Below are 21,416 nucleotides of genomic sequence, written 5' to 3'. Positions count from 1 at the left end.
TGTATCTTCACACACACATGCACACACAGAGACGCACGCACGCACGCACGCACGCAGCTAAATAACAGCTAAAAAAAATCTAATAATAATAATACAATACTTCTTACCACTACTGTTTGCATTTGATATTTTATTGTTATATATTTAATTTTTTACTGCTTGCTATTTCGATATTTTATTATATATAGTTTGTTCTTACAGTCACGGTTCACTTTTATTTTCACTGCCATTTGCTTTTGATATTCTTATTTTGATATTCATTTTGCATTTGATATTCTTTTTTGTGCAATACTTTTACTACTGTTTACTATTTGGCTATTTTTTTATTATCTATATAATCAGTTTTACTGCTCGCTATTTTTATATTTAATTATCTATCTATCTATCTATCTATCTATCTATCTATCTATCTATCTACCTAACTATCTATCTATCTATCTATCTATCTATCTATCTATCTACCTAACTATCTATCTATCTATCTATCTATCTATCTATCTATCTATCTATCTATCTATCTATCTATCTATCTATCTATCTGTCTATCTATCTACACACACATATTCTTTCTATTATCTAATACATCTGTCTCTCTTTCTGTGTAGGAATGGACAGGTGTTGTACCAGCTCCCAGCAAATGTTTTCACTACATTTGGCCCTGCTGCTCCACATCCCAACACCTCTGCGTCAAAGTAAGTGAGATATGCACAGTTTTGATCAAAATCCACTTTTCTTTTTGGTGACTGACTCAAGATCTGCGGCAGTGGTCAACAACTGGACGACCATAAATAAACCAGACATGTAATAGAATCACAGTCACCTTAATATTTGCTTTCTTGCAGCTGATTGCAAGTGTTCTTCATCTACCAAAACACAAGCATGAATATCTTTATAATACGTCTCTTTTAAAAGGTTTTAATGTACAACACTGCACAGAGGAGTGTGAGTTTTACGTCTGTGTTGTGTTATTCTGCTTGCTTCACTGCTTGCTATTTCTTTTCGCACAGTTTTAGGTGTGTGTGCGCTTACCTTGTTTTTTTCCCTGTATTCCTATAGAAAGAGAAAGCATGAAAACCAACCGGCAGATGAGCCGCACATCAAGAAACCACCCAATGCCTTCATGTTGTTCAGGAAAGAGCAGAGGCCAAATGTGGTGGCCGAGCTGAACATCACTGACAGTGCGGCGGTGAACACTGTCCTGGGACGGAGGGTAAGTATTTTTTTCTATGTTTGAGACATTCAGTGTTACACAGACTTCAGCCACAGACTGCAGTCATGCTCCCAGAACAGATTTTCCTCTACTATCACAAGCCTGCACTCGTTAATGTGGATCTGTGAGCACATTTATGCATCTGTTCGGATGCTTTTCTGCTCCCGTTTTGTGCGTGTGGCCAAGTCCTGTTTTTAAGTGTGTGTGTGCTGACCGCGCGTTGTCGTCTATCCACAGTGGAAGTCCCTATCCAAAGAAGAGCAAGCCAAATATTATGAAGAGGCGGACAAAGAGCGACGGCTCCACGCAGAGCTGCACCCCGACTGGTCATCCAGAGACAATTATGTATGTACACAGTGCTCACACACAACTCACACATGTTTCCCTCACACCACAGCAGCTGATGACACAAAGTCACTGAAAATAGTTTTGTTCTAGCCCACTAACCTCAGTCTTATGTGTTGTTTTTGTGTAGGGCAAGAAGAGAAAGAGGACGAGGAGGAACGTCAGTCAGCAAGCCAAGAGACTGCGTGTGGACCCCGTGCACACAGCAGTGATGGAGCCCTTCACTCCACAGACAGGTGTGATGGAGCCCTTCACTCCACAGACAGGTGTGATAGAGCCCTTCACTCCACAGACAGGTGTGATGGAGCCCTTCACTCCACAGACAGGTGTGATGGAACCCTTTGCCTCAAAGACAGGTGTGATGGAGCCCGTTGCCTCACAGACAGGTGTGATGGAACCCTTTGCCTCAAAGACAGGTGTGATGGAACCCTTTGCCTCAAAGACAGGTGTGATGGAGCCCTTCGCTTCACAGACAGGTGTGATGGAACCCTTTGCCTCAAAGACAGGTGTGATGGAGCCCTTCACCTCACAGACAGGTGTGATGGAACCCTTTGCCACACTGACAGATGTGATGGAACTCTTTGCCTCACAGACAGGTGTGATGGAACCCTTTGCCTCACAGACAGATGTGATGGAGCCCTTCGCCTCACAGACAGATGTGATGGACCTCTTCGCCTCACAGACAGGTGTGATGGAACCCTTTGCCTCACACACAGGTGTGATGGAGCCCTTCGCCTCACAGACAGATGTGATGGACCTCTTCGCCTCACAGACAGGTGTGATGGAACCCTTTGCCTCACAGACAGATGTGATGGAACTCTTCGCCTCACAGACAGATGTGATGGAGCCCTTCACCCCAGGTGTGATGGAGCCCTTCACCTCACAGACGGGTGTGATGGAACCCTCCGCCTCACAGACAGGTGTGATGGAGCCCTTCACCTCACAGACGGATGTGATGGAACCCTTCGCCTCACACACAGATGTGATGGAGCCCTTCGCCTCACACACAGATGTGATGGAACTCTTCGCCTCACACACAGATGTGATGGAACTCTTCGCCTCACAGACAGACTGCAGCAACGCCTTCGTGTAACAACTGCAGCTGGCCACAGATCTACTGGCTGGACAAACGACAGAGGTCTGCCACTTGGTCAGCGATGATGGAGCGGCTTGAGCCCCTTCGTCTCACTGCACCACCTCAGCTGCCATCTTCTCTTTATATCTGCATTGTCAATATCAAATAAATTTGCGACAACAACTGTATTTAAAGGATTGTTATGATTTAAATGTCAAGAGAAACAGTTTTGTTAAACAAGCAAACAAGAAAAGGGAACAGCAACCACATGTTGAAACTAGCCATCAGGCATATGACCAACACAAACAGTACATCCAGTCATACTTTTTAGGTACTTTTTATTTGTTTAAGATTTGAATGAATTGACAGTTATTGATTACTGGTTTCCAGACGTTGTTTCCTCGTGAGGTTACATCACAGCGTGCAAGCCGCAGTTGCAGCTTCTCCAGTTGTTGGTTCTTCTATTGTGAACTAGTCAACTATTTTTAGTTTTTTCAACAGTTTATTAGCTCATTAAGCATCTGCAACAATGTGTATACACACAATAAGAAGTGTTACATTTTTCACACACACACACACAGAGCGGGTAAATGTGTACCATAAGTGCTCGTACAATAACTCTGGTAAAACAAATGCTAGAATTCAAGTGTATCACGGATGAAAACTGACGATGAAAACAGCAAAACAGAATAAAAGATATAACGGATGGGAAAATGAAAAACAATGACGTAAAATAATCTTTGAAATTCAAATGGGTTTGAGCATCGATACATCACAGTAAGTTTATCCAAACATTTGATACACTATTATTTCTTTGACCTGTGTCTGAAGTAGGTGGATTTTCTGGTCGAGGTGTGATATTTCTATGACCACTGGGCCGACTGAACTGACTGCTAGTGGCTCTGTGAGGCTGTGCCATCATCAGCGTACTAACAGCATGAATAATATTTGATTTATAATAAGGATTTTTAGGAATGAGTTGAAGATTGACATTAAATGCTACTTTACACTTTAACCTTATACTTCTACATCATACACTACATTTTGGAAACCAGTACCAGGAAAGCCACTTTTTTCCTTCCACTACACTTATTTGGCATTATAATGTCTTATTATTCCGATTCATCATATTATTAATAAAAAAGCTGATAAATCATGATGTGTTATTCTGGATAAAGCTCGCTGTATATTATATAAAGCTGGTGAAATTATCCCTGCTCTGACCAGCTGCAACATTAGCTGTGCTCACACATTCATGCATAATTATAATGCAGTGATCAATATCATTCTGAAACGAGCCATTTTGCATAATTAGTTTGTGCTTGGTTGCGTTTGATGCTAATACTTAATTCCTTTATGATTTTGAATGCAGAGTTTTTACATGTATTTTTACACGTATTTCACATTTTTTATGAATATATTCCACGGAATTGCCACTTATACTGAAATAGAATATCTGAGTTCTTCTTCCACAACTGGCTGTACTGATGACGGTGTTGGAGCAGCGGAGAGAAACTAGTTCAAGGTCAAGGTCAAGGTAACTTTATTGATACCCGTAGGTAGATTTGTTTTGCAGTCTGGAGAGGGCATCTCAAACATTATACACAACATTTAAAAACACAGGACACATACAGAAGACTCACTGATCATGGTTAAAAGACTAAAATAAATAAAGAAAATAAATAAAAGTCATTAAATATCACTAAAAATGCCAATATAAGACCTGTTAAGAGCATGCTAAGAAAACATAAGAGCATGATCCAAGGGACAGTAAAACAATGATAAATAAATAAGTAAATAAATAAGTAAGAAAGTTAAGACCACATTAAAATAGGACAGACCTCCTATTTAAAAGAGAAACAGCAGCAGGAATAAAGCTGTTCCTGTAGCGAGTGGTCCTAACTCTCGGGACTATGAATCTCCTTTTAGATGGTAGCTGCTGGAACTCACTTGCCAGGGGATGGGAGTCATCAGTGGAGATGGAGCTGGCCAGTCGCTGTACCTGCCGAGTGTACAGCGACTGTAGGCACAGCTGTGACTCCCCAATGAGCCGACCAGACCATTTAATAATCTGGTTCAGTGAGTTCCTTTCTTTTATGGGCAGGTTTCCAAACCATGACACAAGTGAAAAAGTTAAAACCGACTCAATAAAAGCACGATAAAAAAGTGTCATCATGGTCCTATCAATGTGGAAGCGGGACAACTTCCGCAGACAGAATAAACGCTGGTGTCCCTTCCGATTTTGTTACGTATAAGTGATCAAAACAAACAATGGTGGGGTTTTTTTGTTTTTTGGGGGGAGGATTTTATATGCATATTATATGCAGCGAGTTCATTTCACATGCGTAAAATGATGGAACCGTCCACGGAGGAGCATCATCACTCTCTCTATGTGCGTCATGTATTTCACTTGTCATACCAGCAGGTAGAGCACTGTAGCTGTGCAGTACCAGCTGTACTACAATGTATGTTTTATATAGTCTGTGGAAGCCTGATTCCCAATTCAGTGTATGTACCAAACTGAAGTCTTAAAACGTCAAACAATTCTGCTATCATACGAAGCCTTACATTTCAAACAGCAGAGAAGGTCAAAATCAACGATAGACTCCAGCCTCCTGCCACAGAAGGCTGGTTAATTAACAAAGCCCCACACCCAAATGGGGCCCAAAGATTACAGGCTCACATTGTGGCTGAAGCTTCATGCGAGAATCAGCAGGTGGAGGGAGCGATGCAGGGACTCAAGGAGACTGTGCTTGTCTCACAGAATGTTAAGGTGGCAGATTGCTAGTTGTAAAGCTGTCAGTGGAGGTTTGGGCTTACATTTGGAATAATTTCAAAAACATAAACCTTGTTTTAACTTCAGGAAAGGACAATCCAGATGTCTAGCCTGGTTATCCCTGCAGCACAGACACTGTCTGTAGTCTCCGGGGTTCGACCTGGCGAGCAGAAATTCTCTCTTCGCTCCTGTTTTCATGGTCTTGGGTGGCCACATCCTACACACAGATGTTAGAATGAGGGTTCACAAGTTTGATACATGCAACAAACAGCATTTATTCATGTGAATTTCACAATTTGCTGCAAAAATTGTATCTTCCCTTAGAAAATGAGATCACTTTTTGCCAGCATAAATGGACTATATTAACATAAACTCTGCCTTTAAACATGACATTATTATCATTTCATGACATTTGACATGACATGTGTGTTGAATATGAGTAGATAAATTGATCAGGTACAGTCCCGTTCTGACAATGTGCATCATCACATTAACGAAAACCTTCTCCTACATTATTTTACGACATGCGCAACCATGGCTGCATCTCTTTTTTGGAATTTATTCATCCGGATTTTCACTTCAGTGAGTTTTCCGTAGCCAAGTTTCATCCAATCAGCCTGCAAAAGACAAGAGATCGGGTCCATACCCAAATATGAAGAAATGTACAGCTCCGACTGCCTAAATATGCTTATATGAACTTGAATGTCTTTTTGTTTTAATTTGTGTGTGAATGATTATCTAGAATAATGTGTTGGAATTATAATTAGATTAACTGGTCATTTATCACAGGCTGGTTTAAAGGAGGTCTATTTTTTCATTCCAGTTCAACCATCACTCTTATTAAATAACATGCTATATTCATGTTCTGAGACATACATATTTATCCCATAATTGCTCCAGTGCCGGCAGCCTGAGTGGTCCCTGAATTAACACCAAATATTGTGGCCTTTATTGCCTTTAGAGAGGTCCTGTGTTGAAATCTAGTTTTAGCATCTTTATTTTAGCTTCTATTGGGCTCCTATGGTGCATATGTATATAAAATTGTGTTCAAATTAATACAATTAAAGTGACACATAGAAAACATGCTTTGTGCCTTACACAGATGTTCTTAAAGACATACAATTTACAGATGGAGCTAATCTGTAAATGATCTGGGAGATCTTAGATCAGGCATGGGCAAACTACGGCCGGAGGGCCATATGCGGCCCGTTACAAATTTTAATCCGGCCCGCCGAACTTGAAGAAATTATATAAATAAACCTTATTCATGTTTTATTTTCCCTGCAATTCTGGCTTTTTCCCAATAGATGGCGCACTCTAGATACATTGAGCTTTGTTGAGGTGCGGCGTATTACTCCACGTTTGCGCTTTACTCTTCGACCCTCAGCACTTCTGTAAAGATGAGCGGAGTTAAGAAAAGAAAAGTCGACAGAGAATGTGGAGTTTTTATTAAGGAGTGGACAACTAAATATTTTTTTTTACCGAACACCGATCAACGGCTGTATGCCTGATATGCCAAGAGACTGTGGCGGTGTTTAAAGACTATGATACAGCAAGAAAACTGACTAAAGACTTTGATGCGCTGGACAAAAAGGGAGACCAACAACACTGTTCCCCTGAAATTAAAAGTACGTTTCTCCGTTGTGTTATGTAAAAATGCATTTGAAAATAATTTCTTCAATAAGCCTTACATGTTACATGTCCTGTCTGTTAAGGGATGCACATATGTGGTGCTCAGGTGCACGTACGTTGTCAAAACCAAGTGCGCAAATGCAACGCGATCAAATATAACGCGATCAAACATAACGTGCTCCACATACTGGCGCGCTGTCACTGTTCCGTCCTCGCGCTGCTCGTTGAGTTTTGGCATTAGGGATGATTGAATAGAAGGAGAGGACAAGTAGACCTGCATCTCCTACTGTTTTTAAAATAAAGACAGTCAGGAGGAGAGTGATGATGATGATATCCTGAAGGATAACATTATAAAATAATAAAAAATGTTTCGTCATTTAATTTTCAGTGTTTTAAGAGTCATTTCAATAAATAGCTCAGTTCTGTGGGACTTCAAAGACAGATATTTAGTTGTAATGCTTTTGTTCATTTTCAATTGAAATTAAAGCACATGTTTTCTACATATCTCATGATATTTGATCAAATTCTGTCAAGCAAATTTTCTACCTTTCTTTATCATTTCTTCCTGGAAATGTCTCCTAAATTGAACAATTGCTCTGAGGTGACCCAGTAAACATTTCCTCGACCTGCGTCGAGATGAAGACGTCCAATCTATGTCGCGTCACGTCGTGAACTTAATTCGACAGTTTTTCAACATGATAAAATAATATCTGAGCAAATATGACATAAAAAATAATGCATTTTAGAGCGGGTTAACTGATTAAATACTGCCAGCAAACATTTTCTCAATCCGCGTCCGGATGACGACCTCCAGTTAGACTTTTTTTTCGACATGATAACATTAGGGGGGGGGGGGGGGGTAAGATCTCAAAGAAAACATATTTAACTGAAAAAACACTGTCAAGAAAAGAAAACATATTTAACTGAAAAAACACTGTCAAGAATGATTTCAAGCTATCTGGTGCTGTGTGGAGATGAAGACATCCAGTCAACGTCCAGTCACGTCAGGACGTTGATTTCACGTCTGATTAACGTCAGGCAGGCAGGTTGATTTGACGTCTATCTGAGGGGCTGAGATGATGAATTATCCTCCCAGTGTCACGCAGTGTGTGTTTTTAGTGCCGGACATCTCAAATCAATACATTTTAAATACGCTTAAGTGTGTTCGGCAGCAGAATTGTATGCGCAATGTTGTGTCCACGACAAGTGAAAGCGCCCTGCCTCACTCCAATGTAGCCACAGCGCTGGAGCCGATGTTTGCGCAACTGTGCGCATTGCGCGCAGTGTTTCAGCACTGATCTGTGTTGGTGGTACAGTACAGTGCAATTTTCAGGCACTTGTAGCCAGTTGTGTTAACAGTCAGCTCATATTCTGACTATAAAAATGTGAATATTATGGCTTTTATATGAAGTCTATAATCTGGATTTTGAACACAGAAACGTTTTTTCTTTTGGAGGAGTTTGGAATAAGTGGAGTCAAGGATCGAAATATCAGTCAGCAAGCAAACACAGTTTAATGTCAAACTGTTGAATATTAGATCTCTGTGTGTTAGGGGTTTAAATTAGTGGCCTTTCCATTAAGATTAAGACCTGAGCAGGTTTCGTTTTACATTTGGAGTGTCAACTTGTATGTGAAAACACTGTTGTCGTAACACTCCTGCTTAATTGTCATGTATTATGACTTTGAAGCTGGTGGTATAAAAGCTGAAATCCACCGACTCAAAATGTAAACGAACGCACCTGTGGAGTGAGACCAGCGTTCAGGTGGAGAGGAAACAGTTTACAGCAAACTGCTGTGCTTTTATTTTAGCGTTTTCAAAAGACAACAAAATAAACTTGAGGATTTAGGTCGGTCATAATTTCTTTACTGATCAATCAGGAATCCACCATTTAGCAAAGAAGGAACACAATGTTTTGGTTGTTTTCTGGAGGTTGTCTCAACATCGTCCACTGTTTATTACTAAAAGAAAGAAAGAGAAACAATAATTTTTCCGGTGACAACACACTGCCGACTCAACACCTGCCTACAATTACAGTAGTATGTTATATGACTTGAGAAACAGCTATAATGCTGCATAAGTTACGATAAATGAGGCAAATTGCTCACAGGGAGCTGCTGTGCTGGTACGTGATCAGGTGATGAAGAGCAGCAACGGCAGCTGACGAACAGGTGAGGGATGGCTCTTCTCAAAGGACACGATGCGCGATGCTGATTGGTTTTTATCGCATTTGATCAAACTCACAGATGAAGAAAGCAAAGCTTGTCAGAGAAGAAAGTCAGAAATACATCCTTAAAAAACAGGGACAGAATAATGGCTGGAAAATGAGATGGATGCAGCTGTGCAGGTTATTATAAGATGATTTAACAGCTCTTAAATCAACACATTTCATGTCCATTCATGGATAGATACAGTTACTGCTACTGAGAGATATGATTAAAATGTCTAAAAACGACTTGTTATTGTTTAGGTTTGTGTGATTCTATTGATAAGGGAATATGTAGGTCAAGTGGATATGGGCGGGGATGTTACACATAAGCCCCTGCTCACCTTTTTTTTTTGTCGTGTGTGGCTAGAGAGTGAGGGATGGTGAGCAGGATCGCTGTATTTTTTGTTGACCGCTATTTCCTTTGATCACTGTGATCACTTTGATTATGAATTTGTGCACGATATCATAAGTTGATCATTCTTTTTCGCAAATAAAAAGGTAAAATATATTTTCGTATTTCAGTGATTTTTTTGGCGTTAAGCGCGTCAAACAAGTGGAAGGCCCGGCCTCAGCCTCTCAGCGACTCTTTGTTCTCTGAAGTCGCTATAATGTGTAAGCACCACTTTAATGATGCAGCTTGTGAGGTAAAAAGCATAGCACCTCAAAACTGTACTTAAGCACAGCACTTCAGTAACTGTGTTTGGTTACTTTCCATCACTGACTGTCTGAGCTGAGCATGGATGGAGAGGTGCTGGACACCATGGCAACCAGCTGTAACGTTGGAGCGCAGGCACTTTGATGTATGACGTCAGAGATTTTAGGCCAGAGTTGTATGACTGTGACCCAACTTGCGATACTTGTACGACGACTGGATACTACTACTACTTTAGCGCGTGTACAACCTACAGAGAGAGAACAGCGAGTATCGTCAAGGAGAACTAGAGAGCTACACATTTCAGACAGAGAGGATTTAACAAGTAGAGCTTTCAGAGAAAACGATCGGAAATGGACTACAGCGAGGACTTTGATGCCGCCATGGAGGGGATGAAGTGGGATGAAGAACTTTCCCTTATGGAGGCCGCGATTGAACAGATATTGGGAGAGCCACCGGTCACTCCGCCTCCATCTCCATCTGAAGAACTTTCCCTTATGGAGGCCGCGATTGAACAAATATTGGGAGAGCCATCGGTCACTCCGCCTCCATCTCCATCTGAAGAACTTATCCCTCTGGAGGCCGCGATTGAACAGATATTGGGAGAGCCACCGGTCACTCCGCCTCCACCTCCATCTGAAGAACTTATCCCTCTGGAGGCCGCGATTGAACAGATATTGGGAGAGCCACCGATCACTCCGCCTCCATCTCCACCTCCTCCATCTCATCCCCCATATGCCCCCCACCCTCAGGCACTGCAACATCTGAGCCAGGGAAACGGTGGGTGCGTCCCCGTCGAAGCAGCTCCACGCTGGTTGGAGCACCCAAGCCTAATGATGGCTGCCCCGGGAGTGAACGCTGGCCAAGCCGCTCCCGTCATCTACCAGAGGGGGCCCCTGCTGTACGATCACAACATCATGCAGCCAGGTGACCCTCACGACCTGATTCCTGTTGGAACGCTGTAAGAAACACACACATTAATAGAAACAAGCACACACCAGTGAACACTAGCTACTGAGCTTCTGCTTGTATCTTCACACACACACACACACAGACACACAGACACACGCACGCACGCACGCACGCACGCAGCTAAATAACAGCTAAAAAAATCTAATAATAATAATACAATACTTCTTACCACTACTGTTTGCATTTGATATTTTATTGTTATATATTTAATTTTTTACTGCTTGCTATTTCGATATTTTATTATATATAGTTTGTTCTTACAGTCACGGTTCACTTTTATTTTCACTGCCATTTGCTTTTGATATTCTTATTTTGATATTCATTTTGCATTTGATATTCTTTTTTGTGCAATACTTTTACTACTGTTTACTATTTGGCTATTTTTTTATTATGTATATAATCGTTTTACTGCTCGCTATTTTTATATTTAATTATCTATCTATCTATCTATCTATCTATCTATCTATCTATCTATCTATCTTTCTATCTGTCTATCTACACACATATTCTTTCTATTATCTAATACATCTGTCTCTCTTTCTGTGTAGGAATGGACAGGTGTTGTACCAGCTCCCAGCAAATGTTTTCACTACATTTGGCCCTGCTGCTCCACATCCCAACACCTCTGCGTCAAAGTAAGTGAGATATGCACAGTTTTGATCAAAATCCACTTTTCTTTTTGGTGACTGACTCAAGATCTGCGGCAGTGGTCAACAACTGGACGACCATAAATAAACCAGACATGTAATAGAATCACAGTCACCTTAATATTTGCTTTCTTGCAGCTGATTGCAAGTGTTCTTCATCTACCAAAACACAAGCATGAATATCTTTATAATACCTCTCTTTTAAAAGGTTTTAATGTACAACACTGCACAGAGGAGTGTGAGTTTTACGTCTGTGTTGTGTTATTCTGCTTGCTTCACTGCTTGCTATTTCTTTTCGCACAGTTTTAGGTGTGTGTGCGCTTACCTTGTTTTTTTCCCTGTATTCCTATAGAAAGAGAAAGCATGAAAACCAACCGGCAGATGAGCCGCACATCAAGAAACCACCCAATGCCTTCATGTTGTTCAGGAAAGAGCAGAGGCCAAATGTGGTGGCCGAGCTGAACATCACTGACAGTGCGGCGGTGAACACTGTCCTGGGACGGAGGGTAAGTATTTTTTTCTATGTTTGAGACATTCAGTGTTGCACAGACTTCAGCCACAGACTGCAGTCATGCTCCCAGAACAGATTTTCCTCTACTATCACAAGCCTGCACTCGTTAATGTGGATCTGTGAGCACATTTATGCATCTGTTCGGATGCTTTTCTGCTCCCGTTTTGTGTGTGTGGCCAAGTCCTGTTTTTAAGTGTGTGTGTGCTGACCGCGCGTTGTCGTCTATCCACAGTGGAAGTCCCTATCCAAAGAAGAGCAAGCCAAATATTATGAAGAGGCGGACAAAGAGCGACGGCTCCACGCAGAGCTGCACCCCGACTGGTCATCCAGAGACAATTATGTATGTACACAGTGCTCACACACAACTCACACATGTTTCCCTCACACCACAGCAGCTGATGACACAAAGTCACTGAAAATAGTTTTGTTCTAGCCCACTAACCTCAGTCTTATGTGTTGTTTTTGTGTAGGGCAAGAAGAGAAAGAGGACGAGGAGGAACGTCAGTCAGCAAGCCAAGAGACTGCGTGTGGACCCCGTGCACACAGCAGTGATGGAGCCCTTCACTCCACAGACAGGTGTGATGGAGCCCTTCACTCCACAGACAGGTGTGATGGAACCCTTTGCCTCAAAGACAGGTGTGATGGAGCCCTTCGCCTCAAAGACAGATGTGATGGACCTCTTTGCCTCACAGACAGGTGTGATGGAACCCTTTGCCTCAAAGACAGGTGTGATGGAGCCCTTCGCCTCACAGACAGATGTGATGGAACCCTTTGCCTCACAGACAGATGTGATGGAACTCTTCGCCTCACAGACAGATGTGATGGAGCCCTTCACCCCAGGTGTGATGGAGCCCTTCACCTCACAGACGGATGTGATGGAACCCTTCGCCTCACACACAGATGTGATGGAGCCCTTCGCCTCACAGACAGATGTGATGGAGCCCTTCGCCTCATACACAGATGTGATGGAACTCTTCGCCTCACACACAGATGTGATGGAACTCTTCGCCTCACAGACAGACTGCAGCAACGCCTTCGTGTAACAACTGCAGCTGGCCACAGATCTACTGGCTGGACAAACGACAGAGGTCCGCCACTTGGTCAGCGATGATGGAGCAGCTTGAGCCCCTTCGTCTCACTGCACCACCTCAGCTGCCATCTTCTCTTTATATCTGCATTGTCAATATGAAATAAATTTGCAACAACAACTGTATTTAAAGGATTGTTATGATTTAAATGTCAAGAGAAACAGTTTTGTTAAACAAGCAAACAAGAAAAGGGAACAGCAACCACATGTTGAAACTAGCCATCAGGCATATGACCAACACAAACAGTACATCCAGTCATACTTTTTAGGTACTTTTTATTTGTTTAAGATTTGAATGAATTGACAGTTATTGATTACTGGTTTCCAGACGTTGTTTCCTCGTGAGGTGACATCACAGCGTGCAGGCCGCAGTTGCAGCTTCTCCAGTTGTTGGTTCTTCTATTGTGAACTAGTCAACTATTTTTAGTTTTTTCAACAGTTTATTAGCTCATTAAGCATCTGCAACAATGTGTATACACACAATAAGGTCAAGGTCAAGGTAACCTTATTGATACCCGTAGGTAGATTTGTTTTGCAGTCTGGAGAGGGCATCTCAAACATTATACACAACATTTAAAAACACAGGACACATACAGAAAAGTCATTAAATATCACTAAAAATGCCAATATAAGACCTGTTAAGAGCATGCTAAGAAAACATAAGAGCATGATCCAAGGGACAGTAAAACAATGATAAATAAATAAGTAAATAAATAAGTAAGAAAGTTAAGACCACATTAAAATAGGACAGACCTCCTATTTAAAAGAGAAACAGCAGCAGGAATAAAGCTGTTCCTGTAGCGAGTGGTCCTAACTCTCGGGACTATGAATCTCCTTTTAGATGGTAGCTGCTGGAACTCACTTGCCAGGGGATGGGAGTCATCAGTGGAGATGGAGCTGGCCAGTTGCTGTACCTGCCGAGTGTACAGCGACTGTAGGCACAGCTGTGACTCCCCAATGAGCCGACCAGACCATTTAATAATCTGGTTCAGTGAGTTCCTTTCTTTTATGGGCAGGTTTCCAAACCATGACACAAGTGAAAAAGTTAAAACCGACTCAATAAAAGCACGATAAAAAAGTGTCATCATGGTCCTATCAATGTGGAAGCGGGACAACTTCTGCAGACAGAATAAACGCTGGTGTCCCTTCCTGCTCACAGCTTCACAATTTCATTTAAAATTCAAAGTGGAGTCGATGATAGTCCCAAGATACTTATAAGATTGCACTTGCTCAATGGCTTGTCCCTTGATTATGATGAGTTCAGGTGTATTGGCATTTTTCCTAAAATCAATGGCCATGTCTTTTGTCTTGGCTTCATTGACCTGTAGGTGTGAGTCCTCACAAGATTCAAGATTCAAGATTTCTTTATTGTCATAGAGCATGACATGTCAATGAAATTTGCATTGCAACCCCCATGTTAGAAACAAGATAATAAGAAAGATAAAAAAGATTATAAAATAAAATTAAGATACTAGAATAAAATAACCAGCATGAAGTAAAAATATTCGTAAATGTAATAAAAATATGCCAGAAATGAAATAACTAGCTTGAAAAGCGGAACTTCACTAAATCTAAAGCTGAATATTTATGCGCAACCTTCCAGCGCCGTATCAGTAAATCCACATGGCTGTTCTGACGCTGATCTCTGTGTTAGTTTTACTCATGGGCACTGATTCAAAACAACAATGGAAGAATTTTGTCCGCAATTGGTTCAGTGTGTAAAAGTGAAAATCCAATCCAAAATGGCCTCATCGCCTCCCTGAACGCACTGACAGCTGCTGGGGAGAGGAGAGGAGGAGAGGAGAGGAGGAGAGGAGGAGAGGAGTCACATGATGTGAGCTGCTCTCCCAGCTCTCACTGGACAAAACGCAGCACGTGCACAGCTCGCTCTTTGCCACAATTTTAATTTTAATTAAAATTTTAGTTTCAATTCAATATTTATAAAAAGCAATAAAAAATCCCACCTGGTTGAACAGGGTAAATGGCATCATGTTATGTTAAATTTCACTGTACTTCATGTGCGGTAACGGAAGCTGAACCGTCTGTGATGGCGATGGAAGCATATAAAAGCGTTTCCGCTCAGGTGACGAGGTCCCGATGAGCCGCGCGTGCCAGTATGGACGTACGGCATTTTGTTTGATTTTTCTGACAAGTCTGACAGTTTCCCGAGGTAAAACGTCTTCTCTGTGTTTTTTTTACGAACTTCGAACTTCAGCTTTCACTCACGAGGAGGTGTGTGAAGTATTAGTTGCAACCAATGAGAACCAACAGTTACGCAGGGATGAATCCCATGAGCCCTCACTTGAAAAGCAGATATGAACCAAGCGGGACATAGTGTGTACCATTTCTACAATTCTGTGACACAGAAATGGAAGGTCAGCGTCATGGAAGAGGGGTGAGGATGCGGGGAGGAAGGGGAAGGGGACAAAACAGGGGGAGAGGGAGAAGAGGCCAGATACATAGGCGGATTCATAATGAAATTAGGGCTACAGTTGTGGACCATGTTATCAATCACGGCCTCACAATGGCTGAGGCTGGGCAGAGGGTGCAACCAAATGTTGGTGGATCGACTGTGAATTCAGGATCAGTAATCATTGTCCCTGAGAATGAGAGCAGTGGAGGCCAACTCAACAAGTATGTTGTTGTGTGGGATAATCTCTGTTTTCACCACTCACATCTGGTCAGACAGTGGTCTGCAGCACATGACAGGATGCAGGTCGAATATCTCCCTCCCTACTCTCCATTCCTTAATCTGATAGAGGAGTTTTTCTCTGCCTGGAGGTAGAAGGTTTATGACCGGCGCCCACATGTGCAAATGGCCCTGCCAGCAGCCATGGATGCAGCATGTGACGACATCACAGCAGAGTCATGCAGAGGGTGGATTCGCCACTCCAGGAGATACTTTCCTCGCTGCATTGCAAGGGATGATATCCACTAACTGTTGTGCAAATTTGAAGAGTGATGTGAGAAAAGCACCAAAGCGATTTCATGTCATGGACAGTTCCACCTCTAAGGTCTCAAATACTCACACAGAGATTTAGTCAAAAGAAAGGAGGAGAATTTAAGTATCTGAGGGACCCCATGAAAAAAAAACAGTCAACGACTTCTGCATCTGTAGCTCTCCTGCTGAATGTATAGTGACTTTATTTTTTCGGTCATTCTGTAATGAGTGACCAAGTTTTATTTGTTAGGAGACAAATGTCGCCAGTCTTCTGGTACAAGAATTGATCCTGAGATGTGTTTGGATACAAAGTTTAGATATAAGACAGCCTGGGGACGTTCCAGAGAATTTGTCTTGCAGTTCCCTCTGATTGCCAGTAGAGGTCGATGTAAATTGAGGGTTTCCTAATCTCTGTTTCTGTATTGGCCCAAAGTGAAAACTGTGTGGTGTTTTGGGTGGTGGTGGAGCTGTGAGATGTGAGAAGAAGTGGGTGCAGGGTTGGGAGGAAACAGGAGGGAAGCCGTTTTGCTGAGTAGAGAGTCTTACTTCCCATGTCAGCCTGCTCAGTTAGGTTTTAGAAGGCAGAGGGCAGCAAACCTTCAGTACATATTCTATGTATGTTTATATAACTGCAGACCTGTGTGTGTGTGTGTGTGTGTGTGTGTTTGTCTGTTGTGAATGTGTATTGCTCATGTTGTGGGGATGTAAATCTGTTTACATAGTCACATTGTGGGGACATGCCTTCCTTATGGGGACAAATCACAAATCCCCATAATGTAAATCACTACTTTCTAGGATGAACACTGTGTCTCCAGGAAATGAATGTAAGTCTCTGTAATGTCCCAAAAATGATGGAAACATGACTGTGTGTGTGTGTGTGTCTTCATAAGATGAAAAGCTGAGCAAAAACATCAAACCATACACACATACAATGAAATCTACAGTGAGTTTATGGTTCAGGAGAGTTCGGTCTGTTGTGGTACCAGCAGGCCTGTTAGAGATGTGTGTCTGTGGTACTGAACTGTGAATCTATATAGAGTAGACATTTTTCACATGCCGAACATGTCAGGGAACTGGTTTGTAACTTGTTTACTAATCGTCAGACCAGTTCTACACCTGCGAACCTACATCACCTGTAAGACTGGAAAGCAGTTTAAGCCCGCAGATGCTGATATGTTGATGTCGACACCTGCAGGTGTAAGTGATCGCTGCTGTAAGCTAAAGCTGGGGTTGGTAAAGTTGGAGAGACCAGCTAGAGTAAAGATGAGAAGACCGGTTCTTTTACAGTAATAAAGACATGAATCTGTTAAATGCCACAATCATATAAACACTAGCAAGATAACTGTCACCAACGTCTAGCCCCCCTGACAGACTGCTCACTGCTGTGGGTGTGCTTTGTGCTTCTGGGTTATACTGTTAGCTGAAATAAAATGACAAAATAAAAAAATCCCTGTCATGCATCTAAACATCTAGAGACGGCCCAGGTGACCCATGGATATGTTAGAATGTTAGTATAATCATCATAACTCGCTGGCCATGAATAGTTCACTTAGTAAATATTGTAAAATAATTTTTCACCTGTGAAATGCTTTTTCCCTTTGCTAGGTTTTGCTATTTTTTTCTTCATCAGAACATCCAAAAGCCGCACAAAAGTCGGGCATTTCTGAGTGTTTTAAGGGGCCAAGAACCCCGCTGCAAGACGACAGGGGCAGAGACGCATCTGAACCCGAAATCAACGAACAAGGTACCCTTTGGCATCTGTATGAGATGCACTGGGTTTTCAGCTAACTCCAATGTAATCTGTGACCGGGAATACTAGAGGCTCCTAACAAACGCTCCACCCGATGTACACACAGGACTTTCACCCAGGAGACCGGGTTTTATGTCCTGTGTGAAACCAAAGGTCAACAGCGTATCCTAAACCAACCAAACTGTGAGTGTTTCACAGCAGCGATTGTTTGAAAACATCAACCATGTGCTACGCTAAAGGACGCCTTGTGTGTCTGTATGAAACGCAGAGGAGTGTGACAAAGCGCTGTTGGCCTGACCCCTTACTTTGTGTGGTCAGTCTATCATCGATGAAAGTTCAGTAGCAGAAGAAAGCAGATATCCCTTTTTTTTTCCTCTGAGGAGTTATTGTGATGTATATGTAGCTGACTGCTAAAGACATACTAAACATTACAAGGTCATCAGTGTAAAGTGCCATTCCATGTTAAAGATCAGGCATACACATGGTTGCTCATACTTGCTGGTCGCTCGTCTTTACTCGTTAATGAAACAAATGTGACAGTGCACAGTGATGCTTTGTGGTAGGACTGGTAACTACAAGCAGACACAGATCTGTAAATGATTGTTATTGATATTGAAATTCAGTGGGATTAACATTGCATCATCATGGTAAAGTTAACATGCATTTTCATCTCAACCAAACAAAATCTCGAAGATGTTATTTGCTAAATGCCCATAGACACCTGACACCATGTCCTGACACATAAATAAAACAAAATAAAACACCAGCGTGTCCAGACCCTCAAATTTTGATTTTATTAAAGCAGGTAAAAACTCATGATTGTCATTTTAAATCCTTATATGTGCATGTAATTGTTTTTGTTGTTCCTCTCATCTCATATGAATATGTAACACGTACACCCGCCCACCTGCCTTTAATGGTCAATGGGAATGATTTCCGTACATGGACCGGGAGCTGGCGTCCTTTTAAACCGCACACAGAGGGACTGTGGACGGCTGCGTGACTTTTCGCCACCGCTTCCGCACGAGCGCTATTGGCCGCGACCGCGGTGTGGGCGGGACACGACGCTCTGACTCAGCTCTCTGAGTCACCGCACGACATGTCTGTCACACGCAGCCTGCAGATGCATTCAGCGACTGTGGGAAAAAGTTACCGCTTTTTACCCGAGTCAAATAAACATCTCCACGTGGAGGAAAATAAATCACACAAATTTTCCATCATGCTAAAATTCCCACCGAGGTTTAGCAGGGGTAATCTATATACGTGTGTCTATATATTCTACTATATAATTTAATAGTTTTTTTTATTGAATTGTCAAAATAAGTTTTTGATTTTCCCACTCCAGATGACAGAAGGGAAATTAGAGCTGTGTAGCTGAACTACTCGAAATCTAAAGTGAACTGTAATTCACAATCGCATCTAACCCCTAAAATAAAAAGTGAAACGAATTTTTACGAGGTACGGACCACTCCACAGCACTGTAGTAGACTCTTCGTATTTACTATGTGTCTCATGGTACTTAAATGCAGCACCAGACTGGCTGCGCTTACATGACTTCGCATTGGTTGCGAGCTGTGACATTGGAGACGTTGGACTGAGCCCGTACGTGGTCCATCAGCTTTTAGGTTAAATAGAAAATAGATATCTGAACAGTAGCGGACAGAGCTTTCTGCCATAGCAAAATAACATCGAAAGCCATTTCTTCCCCATCTATTTTTCTACTTTAGCACCGTGCTGGACGGATCTGCCATAGAGGGTGAGTGTCTCAAACTGCATCTTCAACTCTTGTATGGTGTGTTGGTGTCTGGTGGTCTTGATTGTAAGTTGTGTTTCCCTGTACCTGTCTGTTTGTGCGTGGAATCGTACGTGTCCGCGCCTTGCCTCCTAATTTAAGCACCTTAAACATCCCCAGAAAGTGGCTATTGGTATGGTAATCATATGATATGTCCGGGTCCAGGTAATGGGAAAGTACTGTTGCCTGTCTACATCGGTCAACGCTTTCACAAGAGGAAAAGCGCAGGGTGGAAATCCCGTTACGCACCATTGTACCGCGCGTGGACCGTGTACCGCCAAACTGCACTGGAGAAATGGTTGTTTACGAAATCTTGCTTAGTGTTAAAGATGATACAGGATATAACAATGTTTCAGATGTACTTTAAGTACATAATTGAATCTGCTTTTCAAATCGGCATAGATGTGACACACCGAGTATGGGTAGTTATCGTAAAATCTTGCATTTTTGAAATGGTGCTCCTTGTACCTTGTCTTCTTCTGCTGAATTGAGCTGTGAGACCGCCGTAAGGAACACGGTGAATCCATTCTAAAAGTTTAAATTATATGAAAATGTGTCACTTTCGGCACATTATTTGTATGCCGAATTTAGTGAAGGATTGGAAATATTAAAATGCTTTTTCTTTTGTACCCCGTGATAGCATTGCCATAAAGCAAGATCAATAACTCTAGATTTTTCAGGGAGTCCAGTTCGTAGGTTTTCATTAGAATGAAAACGGAACCTGTCGGGCTTGGATCCACTGGCCATGGTGTACTCCCCTGTCGCTCCGAGAAAAGCGCCGCATTCGCCGCTGTTCAGCTGCTGCTGCTGCCTCGATTATATAACCAAGTTGTCTTTAAACTCACACACACCACCAATGACTGACTGACTGACTGACAGACAGACAGACAGACAGACAGCGTCCTGATCCGCTGCTGCGCTGCTCCAGTGCAGCACAGCGTTCCCTACTTGGGCCTGATCCACACAATGGTATAAAACGGCTGTGTGTACGTGTGTGTGTGTGTGTGTGTGTGTGTGTGAGAGAGAGAGAGAGAGAGAGAGAGAGAGGGAGACAGACTGTGTGAAAGTGTGTGTGTGCGGGCGTGTGCGTGCGCGCCTATGCTTGGATGCGCGCCTGTAGTGTCATAAAGTATAAACTGTATGGAAAAAAGTAATTGGAGAATTGTAAGATTATTCTTTTAATGACGAGAGTAGTAGTAGCCTAGTATTACTATTAGTATTATTATTTAATGCTCACGTGACTCTTTGACATTCATATTTGCACGTGTGTGCTAACAATAAGAACAGTAACTACCTGTTGTTGTAACACTGTTGCAGTAGTTTTATATGAGTTTATTAGTGTTGTCCTACTTTCTAATAATTTATTTCTCATTTCTGTGGTTGGCCTATCACTTCAGCATGACGCTCACTCTGCCAGTTTCACTCACACAGAGGTGGAAAGTAACTAAGTACATTAACTACTTGTACTTTACATTCCATTTTCTGCTAAGTAATACATCCATGCTCTGTTTCATTTCTGAGGGAAATATTCAACTTACAGCACACAATACTGAGATAGTCAATCAAAGTATACAAACACAATCATCCCCACACCAAATACACATTTGTTTTTTTCTTCTTTCCTCTGTAAGTCACCTTGGTGAAGTTACTGTATTCCCTGTTATCAAGGAGGCCGTATAACATTAATGACGTCATAATGTCAAGTCCAAATTGTATCACTGTAGCTGAAGTCAAGGAAATGATTCATGAATGTGTCAAAACCAGCCACAAATGACAGTTTAGTGTAATGTTAAGTTAACACATTGAAGTTAAATACCTT

General features: G+C 42.0%; 1 protein-coding gene across 1 annotated transcript in view; it reads left to right on the top strand.

The window, feature by feature from the left end:
* The first annotated feature begins 19,399 nt into the window (after nucleotides 1–19,399).
* Nucleotides 19,400–21,416, top strand: part of sertad2b (SERTA domain containing 2b) — a 35,986-nt gene continuing 33,969 nt past the window's right edge. Inside the window, exon 1 of the mRNA XM_041948201.1 lies at nucleotides 19,400–19,561. The gene's annotated coding sequence lies outside the window, so the exon portion shown is untranslated. The remainder of the gene's footprint in view (nucleotides 19,562–21,416) is intronic.

This window comes from Chelmon rostratus, chromosome 11 (assembly GCF_017976325.1).
Source record: "Chelmon rostratus isolate fCheRos1 chromosome 11, fCheRos1.pri, whole genome shotgun sequence".
Classification (NCBI taxonomy): Eukaryota; Metazoa; Chordata; class Actinopteri; order Chaetodontiformes; family Chaetodontidae; genus Chelmon; species Chelmon rostratus.
Note: the sequence above shows the minus strand (reverse complement) of the source record. Positions and strands in the feature narration are given on the sequence as shown.